The sequence below is a fragment of the Cetorhinus maximus genome, chromosome 9, assembly GCF_964194155.1.
Source record: "Cetorhinus maximus chromosome 9, sCetMax3.hap1.1, whole genome shotgun sequence".
In the NCBI taxonomy this organism is placed as follows: Eukaryota; Metazoa; Chordata; class Chondrichthyes; order Lamniformes; family Cetorhinidae; genus Cetorhinus; species Cetorhinus maximus.
Window position 1 is genome coordinate 53,656,481 of NC_135887.1, and position 17,654 is coordinate 53,674,134.

At 43.7% G+C, this 17,654-nt stretch overlaps 3 non-coding genes across 3 annotated transcripts; all 3 read right to left on the reverse strand.

Moving 5' to 3' along the window:
* LOC144685131 (5S ribosomal RNA) lies at positions 1-119 on the reverse strand. Its single transcript, XR_013577643.1, has one exon. It is a non-coding gene; the product is annotated as a 5S ribosomal RNA (ribosomal RNA).
* Positions 120-12,161: 12,042 nt separating this feature from the next.
* LOC144685115 (5S ribosomal RNA) lies at positions 12,162-12,280 on the reverse strand. Its single transcript, XR_013577633.1, has one exon. It is a non-coding gene; the product is annotated as a 5S ribosomal RNA (ribosomal RNA).
* Positions 12,281-16,853: 4,573 nt separating this feature from the next.
* LOC144685129 (5S ribosomal RNA) lies at positions 16,854-16,972 on the reverse strand. The gene has a single exon (XR_013577641.1). It is a non-coding gene; the product is annotated as a 5S ribosomal RNA (ribosomal RNA).
* Positions 16,973-17,654: the final 682 nt, after the last annotated feature.

Below are 17,654 nucleotides of genomic sequence, written 5' to 3' on the forward strand. Positions count from 1 at the left end.
AGCCTACTGCACCTGGTATTCCCAGGCAGTCTCCCATCCAAGTACTAACCAGGCCTGAGTCTGCTTAGCTTCCGAGATCAGACGAGATCGGGCGTGTTCAGACTAGTATGGCCGTAGGCATTTGCTGACTGGTTTTCTGGCTACTTGAAGGCACACAGCTCTGACCCTGCTTGTATTTGAAAGCATTCTACTGTACCGAAGGTTTCAATTTCTCTTTTTTTTCATCCTTTTCTCCCTCTCCCCACCTTATTTTCTTGGTGCCCCGCCCTCACAGACACTAATTACAAGCCTTTAACTTCATCAGGAACATAGCAACACAAGTAGGCTAGTTGGCCCCTCGAATCTATCCCACCATTCAATGAATCATGGTTCATCTGCCATCTAACTCTGCCTTCCACCCCACCCCCCATCTTTAATACATTTGCTTGGCAAAAATCTACCAATCTCAGATTTAAAATTTGCCATTCAAGTAGCATTCATTGCCTTTTACAGATGAGAGTTTTGAACTTCTATTACTCTTTCTAATTACACTCCTGAAGGGCGTGGCTCTAATTTGTAGACCAAGCGCCCATCGTTCCTAGACTCCCCAACCAGCAGAAGTAGTTCCTCTCTATGTACTCTCTCTCTCTCTCTCTCTCTCTCTCTACCTGTCCTTCTGAATATCTTGAAAACTTTGATCAAATCACGTCTTGACCTTCCAAATTCCAAGGAATGCAACCCAACTTTGTTGAATCTCTCCTTGTAATTAACCTTTTGGAGTCCTGGTAAATTTACGCTGCACTCCCTCCAAGGCTAATGTATCCGCCGTAAACTGTAAAGGCCAGAACTACCCGCGGTACTCCCAGTGCAGTCTAACCACAGGGCTTTGTATAGCTGAAGCATAACTTCAACCCCCTTGTATTCTAGTCCTCTTGATATAAAGGTCTGTTTTCCATGTGCCTCTTTCATTATTTTTCTGCTATTTTTTTGCTTTTAACTTTACTGCCTTCCGATTCAACAGAGTGCAGCAATTTCAGATCATAATTTCTCTTGCTATTTTTTAAGCTATTGCTGATTATCCTATTATTATTAACACATACGCACATAGAAGCAAGAGAAGGACATTTGGCCTCTTGAACCTGCACTGCCATTCAATTTGATCATGGTTGATCTACCTCAAATCCACTTCCCTCCCTTGATTCCACGAGAGATCAAAAATCTATCAATCTCGCTCTTAAGTTATGCTCAACGATAAAGCAGGCACAACCCTCTGCGGTAGGCAACATTCTAAAGATTCACAACTCTTTCGGACAGGAGGTGGTTTTAATTTAAACAGCCCTGATTTCTCCTCTCACAACCTGTCCGTAAACAGGCGTTATTGATTTTTGATTTCCTTTTATATTTGGTGCCGTATTTTCCCAGCCCCTCAGTTTTGGTGTGGTCCAATTCTCTATTAATAACCACAGCAAACTGGAGATAGAGTCGACTAAAAGTGTCAGTTTATTATGAATTATTATAAAGAGTTAAGTTTACTATAAAATTCAAGGTTCTGACGAAACTGAGTGCAGCCCTGGAGTTTGGTGAGTGGGGGAATTTGGTGAAGGGGGGAAGGAGGTGTTTGTTTCCTTTTTCTGTCTTTCTCACCCTGTAGGAATTGATTCTTGCTCTACTATTGCCAAAGGAGTTTGGTGAGTATCTGGTAAGCGGGTAAGTTCTATTCTAACCCTAAGGCTTAAAGTATCACACAAATTGGTGGTAAAGTTAACTAAATATGTAAAAATGCAACATAAGTGATTAATATAATTAAGTAATTATTTAAAACACATTAAGGATGGCAGAACAGGTGACATGTCAATGCTGCAACATGTGGGAGCTCCTGGATAACATTGTGATCCAGGGCAAACACGTCTGCAGTAAGCGATTGCGGCCTGAGGACCTTCGGCTCAGAGTCATTGAGCTGAAGGCTGAGCTGCAGACTCTGTGGCACATCAGGGAGGGGGAAAGTTACCTGGGTACTTTATACCAGGAGGCAGTCACACCACTTAGGATAGGGTCTTCTAATTTGGTCAAGGGCAGGAGGGTGTGAATGCGAGTGAGGTAGGTAAGGGGACCCAGAGGGCAGGAGTGTGAGCTCTGCAATTGTCCAATAGGTTTGAGGTTCTCTCAGCTTATTTAGATGAGAGTGGGGACTGCAGGGTGGAGGAGCAAACTGACTATGGCACCGTGGTACAGGAAGCCATTCAAGTGGGAGTAGCAAAAAGGAACATAGTGGTAATAGGGAACAGTTTAGATAGGGGGATTGACACGTTTCTCTGTATCAAAGAGCAAGAGCCCAGTGCAAGTGACCGGTGCCAGGGTTTGGGGCATCAGCTGGAGAGGAACTTGCAGTGGGAGGGGAGGATCCAGTTGTCATGGTCCATGTAAGTACCAACGCCATAGTTGGAATTATGAGCGTATGAGGAGCTAGGCACTAAATTGAAAAGCAGAATCTCAAAGGTTATAATCTCTGGATTATTACCTGAGCCACATGCAAATTGGCATAGGCTACATAAAATTAGAGAGATTAATACGTGGCTCAAAGACTGGCGTGGGAGAAGTGGATTCGGTTTGTGGAGCACTTGCACCTGTATTGGGGAAAGCGTGGGCTGTACAGTTTGGACGATCTACACCTGATTCTGGGTTGGGACTAGTTTTCTTGCGAACCACATAACTAGGTTCATTCCAGGTATAAAATCTAGTAAACCTGTTCTGAACCGCCTCCAACACATTTACATCTTCCTTAAACAAGGAGAACAAAACTGCACACAGTATTCGAGACGTGGTCTCACCAATGCCCTGTATACTGAGGCATAACATCCTCATTTTTATGTTCAATTCCTCTCATAATAAAGGATAGCATTCCGTTAGCCTCCTTAATTACTTGCTGTACCTGCATACTAACTTTTTGTGAGCTCATGCACAAGAATACCTAGATCCCTCTGCACCTCAGAATTGTGCAGCCATTCTCCATTTAAGTAATGCGCTGCTTTTCATTCTTCCTACCGAAGTGAATAACTTCACATTTTCCCACATTATACTCCTTCTGCCAGATGTTTGCCCACTCATTCAACTTGTCTATATTCATTTGCAAACTCCTTATGTCTTCTTCACAATATACTTTCCTACCTATCTTTTGTGTCTTCTGCAAATTTAGATACCATGCCTTCGCTCCCCTCATCTAAATCATTAATGTAAATTGTAAAGAGTTGACATTAGGACCGTTTCTGGGGGTGGTGGGACCTGTACAAGGCAGACGGGTTGCACCTGAACGGGAATGGGACCAACATCCTTGCAGAGAGGTTTGCTAGTTCTGTTGGGGAGGGTTTAAACGAACCTGGCAGGGGATGAGATCGTGAGAGTATTCAATTACAGCAGTAAGGAGGGATGACATCTTAGAAAGCTCCTCAAATGAAGCCATATGGGCAGAACTGAAAAACAAAAAAGGAGCAATCACATTGCTGGGAGTGTACTATAGACCCCAAAAAGTCAAGAGAAATAGAAGAGCAGATATGTAGGGAAATTTTAGAGAAGTGTAAAAATAATCGTAATATTATAGTAGCAATAGTAGGGGATTTGAACTTCCTCAACATTAATTGGTTTAGTCATAGTGTGATAGGTTTAGAGGGAGCGGAATTCTTAAAATGCATCCAGGAGAGCTTTTTAAGCCAGCATGTAGAAGGTCCTACATGAGAGGGGGGGCGGTCCTGGACTTAATTTTAGGGAATGAAGCCGGGCAAGTGTTAGAGGTATCAGTGGGGGAGCATTTTGCAGATTGTAATCATAACTCTATGAGTTTCAAGGTTGTTAGGGAAAAGGACAAGGATGGGCCAGAAATCAGAGTTCTAAACTGGGGGAAGGCCGATTTTAATAAAATCAGATATGATTTGGCCAGAGTGGACTGGGAGCAGCTACTTTTAGGTAAATCTGTTTCAGAGCAGTGGGACTCATTCAAGAAGGAAATAGGGAGAGTACAGGGCCAACATATTCCAGTAAAGATAAAGGGTGGGACCAACAAATCCAGGGAACCCCGGATGTTGTGGGATATACAGGATTGGATACAGAATAAAAGGGAGGCTTATGGCAGATAGCGAGGGCGCAAAACAGCAGAAGCCCTAGAGGAGTATAGAATGTGTTGGGATGAACTTGAAAAGGAAATTAGGAGAGCAAAAAGGGGGCATGAAAAAACATTGGCAGGTAAAATAAAGGAAAATCCAAAGTTATTTTACAAGTACATTAAGAGTAAAAGGATAGATGGGGAAAGAGTAGGGCCTATTAAGGACCATAGTGGTAATTTGTGTGTGGAGCCGGAAGACGTAGGTAGGGTTCTAAATGAATACTTTGTGTCGGTGTTCACAGGTGAAAGGGACGACGTGGGTATGGAAATTAGGCAGAAGGACTGTGATATAATTAAAGAAATTAGCATAGAAAGGGAGGAGGTTCTAAGTGGTCTGGCAGGCTTAAAAGTAGATAAATCTCCAGGCCCAGATGAAATGTATCCCAGGTTGTTGAGTGAGGCAAGGGAGGAGATAGCAGGGGCGCTGGCAACAATTTTCAATACCTCCCTGGCCACAGGAGAGGTGCCAGAGGACTGGAGGACAGCCAATGTGGTACTGTTACTCAGGAAGGGATAAACCAGGGAACTACAGGCCAGTCAGCCTAACCTCAGTGTGGGGAAACTATTGGAAGCAATTCTGAGGGACAGAATTTATCTATACTTGGAGAGGCAGGGATAAATCAAGGGCAGCCAGCATGGTTTTGTTAAGGGGAGGCCTGTCTGACCAATTTAATTGAATTTTTCGAAGAGGTGACCAGGTGTGTAGATGACAGCAATGCATTTGACGTAGTCTACTTGGACTTCAGCAAGGCTTTTGATAAGGTCCCACATGGGAGACTGATAATGAAAGTAAGAACCCATGGGATCCAAGGCAATTTGGCAAATTGGATCCAGAATTGGCTGAGTGGCAGGAAGCAGAGGGTGATGGTCGAGGGGTGTTTTTGTGACTGGATGCCTGTGTCCAGTGGGGTTCCACAGGGATTGATGTTGGGTGCCTTGCTGTTTGTGGTATATATAAAAAATTTAGACTTGAATGTAGGAGGGTTGATCAGTAAGTTTGCAGATGACACGAAAATTGGTGGGGTGGTAAATAGTGAGGAGGATAACCTTAGATTACAGGAGGATATCGACGGGCTGATCAGTGGCAAATGGAATTTAATCCGGATAAGTGTGGGGTGATACACTTGGGCTGGACAAACAAGACACGGGAATACACAATGAATTATAGGACCCTGGGAAGTACTGAGGATCAGAGGGACCTTGGTGTGCATGATCACCGGTCCCTTAGGTAGCGGGACAGGTAGATAAGGTGGTTAAGAAGGCCTGTGGGATACTTGCCTTTATTAGCCAAGGCATAGAATATAAGAGCATGGAGGTTACGCTGGAACTGTATAAAACGCTGGTTAGGCCGCAGCTGGAGTATTGCATGCAGTTCTGGAATCCTCATTATAGGAAGGAAGTGATTACACTAGAGAGAATGCAAAGGAGATTTACCAGGATGTTGCCTGGGCTGGAGAGTTTGTTATGAGGAGAGATTGGATAGACTGGGGTTATTTTCCTTGGAGCAGAGGAGATTGAGGGGGGACATGATTGAGGTGTATAAAATTATGAGGGGCATAGATAGGGTAGACAGGAAGGAACTTTTCCCCTTGGTGGAGGGATCAATAACCAGGGGGCATAGATTTAAGGTAAGGGGCAGAAGGTTTAGAGGGGATGTGAGGAAGAATTTTTTCATGCAGAGGGTGGTGGGAATCTGGAACTCGTTGCCTGAAAGGGTGGTAGAGGCAGAAACCCTCATAACAGTTAAGTAGTATTTGGGTGTGCACTTGCGATGCCATGGCATACAAGGCTATGGGCCTAGTGCTGGAAAATGGGATTAGAATAGTTAGTTACTTGTTTGACCGGCGTAGACTCGATGGACCAAAGGACCGTTTTCTGTGCTGTAGACCTCTATGACTCTATGAAAATCTTGCAGGTGGTGAGCCAGGTCTGCAAAATCCTGGACAGAGCTGGTTCTCTGCTGCTGCCTGCTAGATGGAAAATGGCAGTCTGCGTCTTTTCAGCTCCACAAGGCAATATTACAGGGTCCAGCATGTCGGGTGGGGTGGGCTGTCATGTGACATGACTCCCACTTCTCCACCTTGGTTTGGACAAAGGATGTATCTCCCTGGTCTGGACTCTTGAGATGGTTAATGTTCAATCACGAATAAGTTCAACAGAGGTTTCAGGTCCTTTTGTCCTCGCTGGTGGATCGTTTCTGTTGGCCATGGGCCTGGCCTTAGAAATGTAAAGGGCCTTTGGACAAGTCCTGGGGATTTGATCTCTGCAGTCACAGGGGTGACAAGTCATCAATATAAACAGCACAATTGCTCAGTCCTGCAATTACTTTGTTAGTCTTTGAAATGTTGCTGGTGCATTTTTCATACCAAATGGCATGACTTTAAACTGATATAGTACATCTGGCATCACAAAAGCCGATATCTCCTTTGCTCTCTCTGATAACGATACTAACCAATGTCTTCTCAGCAAGTCAATCTTTGTGATAAACTTTGATTGTTCCACACTCTCAATGCAATCTTCCGTGGTATAGGATATGCATCTGCTTTTGTCACTGCATTCACCTTTCAATAGTCCACGTGCAGTCTTTGTGTTCCATCAGGTTTCGGTACCAGCACAACAGGTGAAATCCAGTCACTGCAACTAGACCCAAGGATGTCATTTTGAAGCATGAATTCAATTTCTTTCTGTACTTGTGATAACTTTGTTGGACTAAATTTATAAGGATGTTACCTTATTGAAGATGAATCTCCTACACCCACATCATGTGTAGCTAAATTTGCCCTCCCCCAGCTTATTCCCACAAATAGCTTCCTGTGACTGCAATAGCTTCATCAAATCACTCGACACTTGTCTGGAAGGAACTCAATATTACAGTTAAGTTTTTAAGTACACCCTCATTATCCAATTTGATTAGAGGAAAATCAATTTCAGAATTCTTCATTTCTACCTCTTTCTCCTTATCTACCACCACTAATACCTCCTTTTGTTCCTCTTCCCATTCAAAGTACTTTTTCAGCATATTTACATGACACACCCTCTGCTTCTTTCTTCTATCTGGAGCATTTATTAAATAATTGACTTCATTCAGTTTCTTTTCAATCCTGTAAGGCCCACTAAACCTTGCCTTTAATGAGTCACCCAGTACTTGTAACAAAATTAACACTTTTCCCCAGCAACTAAACTATAAGCTGTGGCTCACCTGTCTGCCTTCACTTTCATCACTTGCTGTGATATCTTTAAATCTTCCCTAGCTAACTCTACGCTCTGTTTAATCTTTCCCTGAAGTTTGATACATAATCCAAGAGAGTAGTTTCTAAATTTTGACCCACCAATTTCTCATGAATCAATTTAGTGGTCCCCTTACCTCATGACCCATAGACTAATTCAAAAGGACTAAATCCAGTTGATGCATTAGGAGCATCCCTAATAGCAAATAATAAGAATGGAATTCCCCTATCCCAATCCTGTGGATAGTCTTGACTATAAGCCAGTGTTGTGGCTGTACTGCAACAGCTTGGCTAAGGGTGCAGCAAGTTCTAGAGCACAAGCCTTCAGTACTATTGCTGGAGTATTGCCAGGGCCCATAGCCTTTGCAGTATCCAGTGCCTTCAGCCATTTCTTGATATCACGTGGAGTGAATTGAATTGGCTGAAGACTAGCATCTGTAATGCTGGAGACCTCTGGAGGCGGCCGAGATGGATCATCCACTCAGCACTCCTGGCTGAAGATTGTTGCAAATACTTCAGTCTTACCTTTGCACTGTATGTGTTGGGCTCCTCCATCATTGAGAATGGGACAATTTGTGCAGCCGCCTCCTCCAGTGAGTTGTTTCATTGGCCACCACCATTCACAACTGGATGTGGCAGGACTGCAGAGCTTAGATCTGATTAGTTGGTTGTGGAATCGCTTAGCTCTGTCTATCACTTGCTGCTTATGCTGTTTAGCATGCAAATAGTCCTGTGTTGTAGCTTTAGCAGTTGATACCTCATTTTTAGGTATCCCTGGCGCTGTTCCTGTCATGCCCTCCTGCACTCTTCATCAAACCAGGGTTGATCCCCTGGCTTGGTGGTAATAGTAGAGTGGGGGATATGCCTGGCCGTGAGGTTGCAGATTATGGTTAAGTTATTATGCTGCTATTGTTCGCCCACAGCGCCTCACGGTTGGCCAGTTTTGAGTTGCAAGATCCATTTGAAATCTATTCCATTTAGCACAGTGGTAGTGCCATACAACATGAAGGACGGTATCCTCAGTGTGAAAGGCGGGACTTCATCTCCACAAGGACTGTGCGGTGGTCACTCCTACTGACACTGTCATGGACAGATGCATCTGCGGCAGGCAGGTTGCTGAGGATGAGGTCAAGTATGTTTTTCCCTCTAGTTGGTTCTTTCACCACCTGCCGCAGACCCAGTCTAGCAGCTATGTCCTTTAGGACTCAGCCAGCTTGGTCTGAAGTGGTGCTACTGAGCCATCTTTGTGATGGACATTGAAGTCCCCCACCCAGAGTACATTCTGTGCTCTTGCCGCCCTCAGTGTTTCCTCCAAGTGGTGTTCAACATGGAGTACTGATTCATCAGCCAAGGGGGGCGGTATGTGGTAATCAGCAGGAGGCTTCCTTGACCATGTTTGTCTCGATGCCATGAGATTTCATGGGGTCCGGAGTCGATGTTGAGAATGCCCAGGGCAACTCTGTCCTGACTGTATACCACTGTGCCGCCACCTCTGCTGGGTCTGTGCTGCCAGTGGGATAGGACATACCCAGGGATCGTGATGGTGGTGTCTGGGAAATTTTCTGTGATGTACGATTCAGTGAATATGACTATGTCAGTCTCCCAATTTTGGCACAAGCCCCCAGACGTTAGTAAGGAGGACTTTGCAGGGTCGACCGGGGCTGAGATTGCCTTTGTCATTTCTGGTGCCTGGTCGATGCTGGATGGTCCGACCAGGTTCATTTCTTATTGACTTGTTTTTCGTGGTTTGAGTGTCTTGCTAGGCCATTTCAGAAAGCATTTAAGAGTTGACCACATTACTGTGTGCCTGGAGTCACATGTAGGGCAGACTAGGTAAGGATAGCAGATTTCCTGCCCTAAAGGGCATTAGTGAATCGGATGGGTGCTTCCGACAATCATTTCATGGTCATCATTAGACTTTTAATTCCAGATTTTATGTTGAATTCAAATTCCACCATCTGCCGTGGTGGGACTTGAACCTGGGTTCCCAGAGCATTACCCTGGGTCTCTGGATTTCTAGTCCAAGATGATTCACTGCCTCCCCTGATGTCGGGTAACTGTCCTCTTTTCTCTCTTCCTCCTTTCTTGAATAGTGGTATTATCTCTGCAAACTTTCAATCCACTGGGACCAATCTGGGATCTCGGGGAATTTGCAAAATCAGAACCAGTGCATCACAACCTCTGCAGCTCCCTGGCTTAGAACTTAAGGAGACCATCAGGTCCTGGAAGATTTGTCAGCTTTTAGCTGATATTAATTCCCTAAAATTCCACAGTCTTGTTAACCTCTTGGTGATCCTCTATTTCCGGTATACAACTTGTGTCTTCTACACTGATGACAGACACACAATATTTCTTCAAACTCTCTGCCATTTCCTTGTTCCCTCTGATAATCTCTCCTGTCTCTGCTTCTAAGGGACACACATGCATTTTCACTACTCTCCTCTTTATCCATCATACATACTAATCTATTTTTATGTTCCAAGCTAGTTAACTGTCATTTTATTATTTCCCTCTTTATCAACTTTTTGGTGGCCCTTTACTGGTTTGTGAAACACTCTCAATCGTCAGGCTGACTGCGAGTCGTTACAACATTATAAGCCTCATCTTTTCATCTAATATTATCCTTAACTTCCTTACTAAGCCACAGATAGATGATTCTTACTCAGTTTTTGATTTTTAACGGAATGTATTTTCATTGTTCATTTTAATGGAACCAGATGGAATTTAATCCTGAAAAGTGTGAGGTGATACACTTTGGAAGGAGTAATGTAACAAGGAAGTATTCAATGAACGGCATGGCACTGGGAAGTTCTGAGGAACAAAGGGACCTTGGCGTGTGTATCCATAGATCTCTGAAGGCGGAGGGGCATGTTAGTGGGGTGGTGAAAAAGGCATATGGGACACTTGCCTTTATCAATCGAGGCATAGATTACAAAAGTAGGGAGATCATGTTGGAGTTGTATAGAACCTTGGTGAGGCCACAACTGGAGTACTGTGTGCAGTTCTGGTCGCCACATTATAGGAAGGATGTGATTGCACTGGAGGGGGTGCAGAGGAGATTCACCAAGATGTTGCCTGGGATGAAACATTTAAGTTATGAAGAGAGGTTGGATAGACTTGGGTTGTTTTCATTGGAGCAGAGAAGACTGAGGGGCGACCTGATCGAGGTGTACAAGATTATGAGGGGCATGGACAGGGTGGATAGGGAGCAGCTGTTCCCCTTGGTTGAAGGGTCAGTCACGAGGGGACATAAGTTCAAGGTGAGGGGCAGGAGGCTTAGGGGGGGATTTGAGGAAAAACTTTTTAACCCAGAGGGTGGTGACGGTCTGGAATGCACTGCCTGGGAGGGTGGTGGAGGCGGGTTGCCTCACATCCTTTAAAAAGTACCTGGATGAGCACTTGGCACGTCATAACATTCAGGGCTATGGGCCAAGTGCTGGTCAATGGGATTAGGTAGGTAGGTCAGGTGTTTCTCACGTGTCGGTGTAGACTCAATGGGCCGAAGGGCCTGTACTGCACTGTGAGATTCTGTGAATTCTTTCTTTAAATGTTTATTTGCCACCACACATTGTGGTCGATTTACTAAATCAACCTTAGCCAGCTCACCCCTCATACCGAAGTCATTTTCTTTGTTTAATTTCAAGATTCTTGCCTGGGACTGGATTAAGTTGCTTTCAAACTTAATACTGAATTTAATCCTACCATCATTTTCCCCAGATCGTTTACTATGAGATTACAAATTAAACCCGCCTCATTGCACAATGCTAGATTTAAAATAGCTTTATCGTTACTTGATTCCAGAACTTATAGTTTCAGGAATCTATTGTGAGACCGTTCTACACATTCCTCTTCCAGACAACCTTTGTCATGTTCATTTACGCAGTTTCTATCAAGATGAAACTTTTGTTAGAGGATTCCAAAAACTTCTCTCACCAGCTTTACTTGATTCTTTTAGTCTTAATCTTCAGCCATACTGATTCGACATGCTGATCTTCTGAACCAAGATCCTTCCTCAATAATGTCCTTATGTCATCCTTTGCTATCAGAACTACTACTCCTTATTTTCCATTCGGCCTGTCTTTTGCAGATACTGTGTACCCTGGAATATTTATTTACCAACCTTGCTCACCCTGTAACCATGCCTCTGTAATGGTGATTAGGTCTAAGCCAATTTTCTCTATTTATGCCACTAGTTCATCTCTCTCATAGCGAACGCTTCTCACTTCATTTAAAGAGTCTTGAATTTGTGTATTTTTTACTCCTATTCCTTGAATTGACCTTATTCGATGATGCAGTATTACAGATATAAGCTGTCTGTTCCTTCTTGTCCCATTCTACTTTCATTTACCCAAATCATTACACTGGCCTCTTGCTTTGACTTTTAGATTTCGCTTTCGAAATCTCTCTTCACCTGATCCCTTGCCCAACCCCCACCCCCACCCACAGCTGTTTTTTTTTTAGTTTAAAGCTGTATCTACACCCCTAGTTATAAGTTTGTTATAAAACAGAATGGTATGGTCATGAAAGTGGCAACAATGAACGTTCATGGTGCGCAAGTGGGCAAAAGTCATGTTTTGTGCTCTTTAATGAAAGACTTGGCGTTGCGCCTTGTGCTTGTTCTGCCATCTCAACCAGTCCCCTTACTTTCGTCTCGCAGGGGGAGAATGTGCAGCAAAGAGATGGTGAGCGGAAAGCGAGAGAGACAGTGTGTGTGCAGGAGTGAGCAGCTAAAAGGATGTTTGTTGCTTGATGAATGGCAGTGTGAGGGTGCAGAGGTTTGAGAAGCCTCTGGTGGCAGCAAAAGCCTACTGCACCTGGTATTCCCAGGCGGTCTCCCATCCAAGTACTAACCAGGCCTGAGTCTGCTTAGCTTCCGAGATCAGACGAGATCGGGCGTGTTCAGACTAGTATGGCCGTAGGCATTTGCTGACTGGTTTTCTGGCTACTTGAAGGCACACAGCTCTGACTCTGCTTGCATTTGAAAGCATTCTAATGCACCAAAAGATTTAATTTCACTTCTTTCCCCCGCACTTTACTCTCTTGCTGCTCTGCCCCCACAGACACAAATCACAAACCTTTCCCTTCATCAGGAACACAGCGACAGGTAGGCTATTTGGACCCTCTAGTCTATCCCACCATTCAATGAATCATGGTTCATCTGCCTTTGAACTCCATATCCTTGCCTTGCTGTCCCCCTCACCCCCACCCATCATTAATGCCTTTGCTTAATAAAAGCCTACCAATCTCAGATTAAAAATTGACCATAGATCTAGCATTAATTGCCTTTTGTGGAAAAGTTATCCTAACTACTACTTCCCTTTGTGTGTGGAAGTGTTTTCTAATTGCACTGCTGCAAGATGTACTCTAACTTTTAGACTAAGCTCCCCTGGTCCTAGACTCCCCAACCAGAAGAAATAGGTTCTCTCTATGTACTCTCTCTACCTGTTCTCCTGAACATCTTGAGAACTTTGATCAAATCACCTCTTGACCTTCTAAAGTCCAATGAATACAACCCTACTTTGTATAATCTCTCCTCATAATTAAATTTTTGGAGTCAGATATCATTCTGATAAACTTATGCTGCACTCCTTCGAAAGCCAATATATTCTTCATAAGCCGGGGAGCCCAGAACTGCTCCCAGTCCTCCAGGTGCAGTCTAAGCATAACTTCACCCCTTTGTTTTCCAGTCCTCTTGATATAAAGGTCAGTTTTCCATGTACCTTTTTTGATTACTTTTCTGCTTTTTTGTTTCCTTTTTCTTTCATTTTACAGCCTTCCGGATTCAATGTCGATTTCAACAATTTAAGATCATAATCTCTGCTGTTAGTTTTTAACCTATTGCTAATCATCTTATTATTACGGCATAAGAACAAAAAAGAAGCAAGAGAAGTACATTAGGCCCCTCGAGCCATTCAATTCGATCATGGCTGATCTACCTCAGCTCCAAATTCCTCCTTTGACTTCCTGAGAGATTGAAAATCTATCAATCTCAGTTTAAAGTATGCTCAACGATAGAGCAGCCACAACTCTCTGGGGTAGACAATTCGAAAGATTCACAACTCTTTGAGCGTAGAATCTTCTCCTCATTTCAGTCTAAATTAAATTAAATAAAATGCATTTTGGAAATCCAAGTTTACGACATCTATTGCTTCCCCTTTATCTACCCGACTATTTACCTTCTGCAAAAGCTCTTACTGTCAGTCATGATTTTCCTTTCGTAAAACCAAGTTGACACTGATCATACTATGGGTTTCTAAGTGTAGAGTTAAGACTTCCTTAATAATACATAGCAGAATTTTCCTGACAACTGATGGCAGTAAAGGCCCTGTTTTTCCCCCTCCCTCCTTTCTGGAATAGCAGTGTTATATTTGTAAACATCCAATCCTATTCTGGAATTTATGGATTTTGCAAATCCCAACCCATACATCCACAATCTCTGCAGCTTCCTGGTTTAGAACCCTAGAATGTAGATCAGCAGATTCTGGGGAATTGGTCAGCTTTTAGTCCCTTAAGTTGTTTCTCCAATACTTTCTCTCTGCTGATATTAATTCCCTTCATTCCACAGTCTTGTTAGCCCCTTGGTGATCCTCTATTTCCAGTATACAGCTTGTGTCTTCTACACTGATGACAGACACACTATATTTCTTCAACCTCTCTGCCATTTCCTTGTTCCCTCTGATAATCTCTCCTGTCTCTGCTTCTAAGGGACAAACATGCATTTTCACTACTCTCCTCTTTTATCCATCATCCATACGAATCTGTTTTTATGTTCTAGGCTAGTTAACTGTCATTTTATTAGTTCCCTTTTTATCAACTTTTTGGTGGCCCTTTGCTGGTTTGTAAAACACACTCATTGGTCAGGCTTACTGCTGGTCTTTGCAACATTATAAGTCTCTTCTTTTAATCTAATAGTATCCTTAACATCCTTCGTAAGCCACACATGGATGTTTCTTGCTCAGTTTTTGATTTTTTAATGGAATGTATTTTTGTTGAACTCTTGTTTCTTTAAATATTTCCCAATATCTATTTACTGCCATTTATTGTAGTCTATTTACCCAATCAACCTTAGCCAGCTCTCCCCTCATTCCTAAGTAATTGGCTTTGTCTAATTACAAGATTCTTGCCTGGCACTGGATTATGTTGCTTTCAAACTTAATGTGGAATTCAATGGTACCATCACTTTTCCCCAGAGGATCATTGACGATGAGATTACAAATTAAACCTGCCTCATTGCACAATGCTTGGTCTAAAACACCTTTATCCCCAATTGGTTCCACAACGGATTGTTCCAGGAAACTATCATGAAATTATTCTTTCCAGGCAACCTTTACTAACTTCATTTGTCCAGCCTATATCAAGATTAAAATCCCCACAATTATGACATTCCCTTTGTTACAAGCTCAAGTTCTTTCTCCTTTAGTGCTCTGTCTAACAGTATAACCTCTGTTAGGGACTGTACAAATTCCTCACATCAACTTTTTCTGACCCTGTTAATCTTATTCTCCGCCCACACTGATTCTACTTCCTGATTTTCTGAACCAAGATTCTTTCTTACTAATATCCTTACGTCACCTTGCATCAGGGCTACTCCTCATTTTTCGTTCTGCCTGTCTTTTGGAAATGTTGTGTACCCTGGAATACTTATTTCCCAACCTTGGTCACCCTTTAAGCATGACTTTGTAATGGCGATGAGATCAAAACCATTTAGCTCTCTTTATGCCACGAGTGTATCTTTCTTGTTGTGATTTCTTCTCACATTCAGCATTGTTTGTGTCTCTCCACAACTACATAAGGGGTTTGTACTGAGGGCCCAGCAGTGGAGGTAGGTTGCACAGAGGCCCTGGTCTGTCCTGCACCTGTTTATCCAGAACCACACTCGCCATGGCAGTTCAAAGCCTGCTATTTATAGATAGCGTTTATCACAAGGAACTTGTTAGTGAATTCCTGTGTCTCCATTCCTTGATCCAAAGGATGTCAGCTGGCAGATCTTGCTCAGGAAGGGTGCTCCATAGGGGGAGCCGAGATGGAAGGCGAGCAGAAGGTGGGTCGAACAGGTCATCATGGACTGGTAAGTGAGATGCAGCATGGATGGTTTCATCCAGCTTGTGGGTTTTCATCAGTCATAGGATGAGTGGCAGTCATGTTTGCAAGGACAGGAAGGCAGGGGAAGGGGTGTTGAGCGGAAAGTTCCAGTTATGATGCGCATTGTTGCATTCAATTGAACGTCAACAAGATGTGTTTGTGGTGACCTTTGCCAGACAGGTGCACAGTACTGTGCTGCCGATTATGATCAGGCAAGTGCTGAGGTGCGGAGTGTTGTGGCAGCAACAGCAACACTCCAAGTAGATCCAGTAGGATTGGTTAGGTTGGTTCTGTTTTTGACCTTTGCTGTTTTGTTCAAATGTTCCCGGTAGGACAGAGTCCTCTCCAGAGTCATTCAAAGTATGTAGAGTTGGGATCATGTAGATGTGCAATTCTTTGCTGACACTGGCATTGTGGAGGTGGAATACACCGGATATAATTTTAGAGAGAATTAATGCCACGTGCTGCAGTAGTTCATCAGCTTTGTTAAGTATCTAATTTGGGGTTCAGATGGATGGCGTTTGGGTCTTCAATTTCTTCAGATTAGATGAACTGGTGGGACGTGGGTGTTGGCAGGTCATTTGTATCTATGTTGAACAGGGTTGGGGCTCCCACTGAGCCCTGTCTGTTGGTCAGTCTTCCTCATGCAATTCTCCCTTGCCCAAGGTGGACCCTGAATCGTCTGTTGTGAAGGAATCTTTCAACAACTGTCCCGACCTGGGTTTGGAGCATTCTGGACAACTTTAGGAGCAGGCCAGTGAGTCACGCTGCATCGTAAGCAGCTGGGAGGTCCAGGCGCACATTGCTTGTCTTCAGCTTCTTTTGGAAGCCATTTTCAATGGAGGTGATGAGTGGCCAGAACTTGATCACATGTGCTGCAACCCTTACGGAAACCAGCTTGGTCGACATAAAGGATGGTCTCTACTTCCGGAGATACGTGTTGCAGGATAAGACGCTCAAAGATCATAAAGCAAACAGAAAGTAGTGAAATCGGTCAATAGCTGATTGCCAGTGTGAGATCTTTAATGGGTTTTGATACAGCAGTGATTTTTTTGCCATACGCCACACCATCGGGTGTGAGTGTGAGCTGATGATTCTTGTGTAGAACTGAGTCAGACAGGCATGAGCACAGGGACCAAGTTGTTTCAGGAATTCTGGAGCAATGTTGTCACACTTCACCGCTTTGCCACCTTTCAAGCCGCACCGAGCTTTCTCCAGTTCTGTGATCTTGAAGGGATCAGATCTCTGTGTTCTGCATGTTGCAGGAAGAGAATGTGCAGCAAAGAGATGGTGAGAGGAAAGCGAGAGAGAGACAGTGTGTGTGCAGGAGTGAGCAGCTAAAAGGATGTTTGTTGCTTGATGAATGGCAGTGTGAGGGTGCAGAGGTTTGAGAAGCCTCTGGTGGCAGCAAAAGCCTACTGCACCTGGTATTCCCAGGCGGTCTCCCATCCAAGTACTAACCAGGCCTGAGTCTGCTTAGCTTCCGAGATCAGACGAGATCAGGCGTGTTCAGACTAGTATGGCCGTAGGCATTTGCTGACTGGTTTTCTGGCTACTTGAAGGCACACAGCTCTGACTCTGCTTGTATTTGAAAGCATTCTACTATACCGAAGGTTTCAATTTCTCTTTTTTTTCATCCTTTTCTCCCTCTCCCCACCTTATTTTCTTGGTGCCCCGCCCTCACAGACACTAATTACAAGCCTTTAACTTCATCAGGAACATAGCAACACAAGTAGGCTAGTTGGCCCCTCGAATCTATCCCACCGTTCAATGAATCATGGTTCATCTGCCATCTAACTCTGCCTTCCACCCCACCCCCCATCTTTAATACATTTGCTTGGCAAAAATCTACCAATCTCAGATTTAAAATTTGCCATTCAAGTAGCATTCATTGCCTTTTACAGATGAGAGTTTTGAACTTCTATTACTCTTTCTAATTACACTCCTGAAGGGCGTGGCTCTAATTTGTAGACCAAGCGCCCATCGTTCCTAGACTCCCCAACCAGCAGAAGTAGTTCCTCTCTATGTACTCTCTCCCTCTCTCTCTCTCTCTCTCTCTCTACCTGTCCTTCTGAATATCTTGAAAACTTTGATCAAATCACGTCTTGACCTTCCAAATTCCAAGGAATGCAACCCAACTTTGTTGAATCTCTCCTTGTAATTAACCTTTTGGAGTCCTGGTAAATTTACGCTGCACTCCCTCCAAGGCTAAT